Genomic DNA, 1,436 nt, shown 5'->3' with positions numbered 1-1,436 from the left:
CCATCTGCAGTGATTTTGGAGCCCCCAAAAATAAAGTCTGACACTGTTTCCACTGTTTCCCCATCTATTTCCCATGAAGTGATGGGACCAGATGCCATGATGTTCATTTTCTGAATGCTGAGCTTTAAGCCAACTTTTCACTCTCCTCTTTCACCTTCTTCAAGAGGCATTTTAGTTCCTCTTCACTTTCTGCCATAAGTAGCTGCATACAAATGTGTGACTCCAGATTTGGATGGGCTGCAGGCTTCACCAGTGTGGGGCATATATATAGCTGTATGCAAGGATCCCTTGTGCCCTGTATGTTGGCATGAAGACAGGGTATGCCCCAATCGCTGTGTGCTGTGATGCAGTCAGCAGGGTACATGTTGACATCATCACGGTGGTGCCAGCCACCATGCCCATGGCCATGACATTGGTACTGGGAGGGTTTACTGGTGTCTGGTAGATGGCAGAGTGAGTACTGTTAGGCTGGATGACCATGGTGTAGTGGATGACATAAGCCTGGGCAGCATACACCAGCTTTGTGTCCTAGGCTCCCAGGACATACAGATTCTGCTAGGGGTAGGCACTTATGATTGGATGCATGACCATCTGATAGGGATTGGGTGAAGAGGAGTAGGGGGATCAGGGCAGTATTACTCTGGGTTGGTGGGACCTTGTATGGTGTCCCCTCTGTATATCTGAAAGCTGCAGAGGATGTTTGGTAAGTTTGGCTCTCGGTCCTGGTGTCCACTGGGAGGTAGAAATAGGTACCTTCAGTGGCACAGGAAGATGAGTTCTCTAGCCAGGTCTATTTCATCAGCAGAGTTGCTGGAGCATAAGGGGAGCTAGTGGCAGGGTACAGGCTGGGATTGTAAGCAGGGGCTGCAATTGGATAGGCTGTGGGATAACTTGTGTAAGCCATGTTCTTTGGGTTGCCATAAGGAGCCACAGGACTGCAAGGGACTATAAACAGGGTTCACGGTGGATGACTGAGAATTCAGCAAGCAGATGCAGGCGAAAATGGCAGCAGCAGCTGAGGTGACAATGCCTTTGTCTTCTCTGAAGGCTATGGAGGTGATGCTCTCACTCCCTCACCAGTGTCCAGTAAGGTGATGAATGTTGCACAGGGACTGGGAGCCTCCTCCTCCTCAGTGACTGAGACCTGAATCCTCTGCAGTAGCTGCTTAGGAGCCCAACATGTGCTGGGAGGGCCAGAGACCTTTTAAACTTACAAAGAGATGCTGTTGTCCACCCATTGAAAATTACTATTATAAATAAATCATAAATCTGGGAATAGAGAATACTATAAAGTTCTACTTATAGTAATCAAAGAGGAAAATGGGAAAGTTGTGGTTCATTTTCTGCATTCTTAATCACATCTGTTTCATTTCCTAAGCACTTACACTGTTCATAGCCAGCTGTTATTTGAAAAGGTATTGGCACACTAATACAAA

The 1,436-nt window shown here is 47.2% G+C and overlaps 1 pseudogene; it reads right to left on the bottom strand.

Annotated features, from left to right (window-relative positions):
• Positions 1-246: 246 nt before the first annotated feature.
• On the bottom strand, positions 247-971 carry LOC104990033 (annotated as a pseudogene).
• Positions 972-1,436: the final 465 nt, after the last annotated feature.

The sequence above is a fragment of the Bison bison genome, unplaced genomic scaffold (assembly GCF_000754665.1).
Source record: "Bison bison bison isolate TAMUID 2011002044 unplaced genomic scaffold, Bison_UMD1.0 scf7180017477804, whole genome shotgun sequence".
Classification (NCBI taxonomy): Eukaryota; Metazoa; Chordata; class Mammalia; order Artiodactyla; family Bovidae; genus Bison; species Bison bison.
This window is presented reverse-complemented; position numbering and strand designations above follow the sequence as displayed.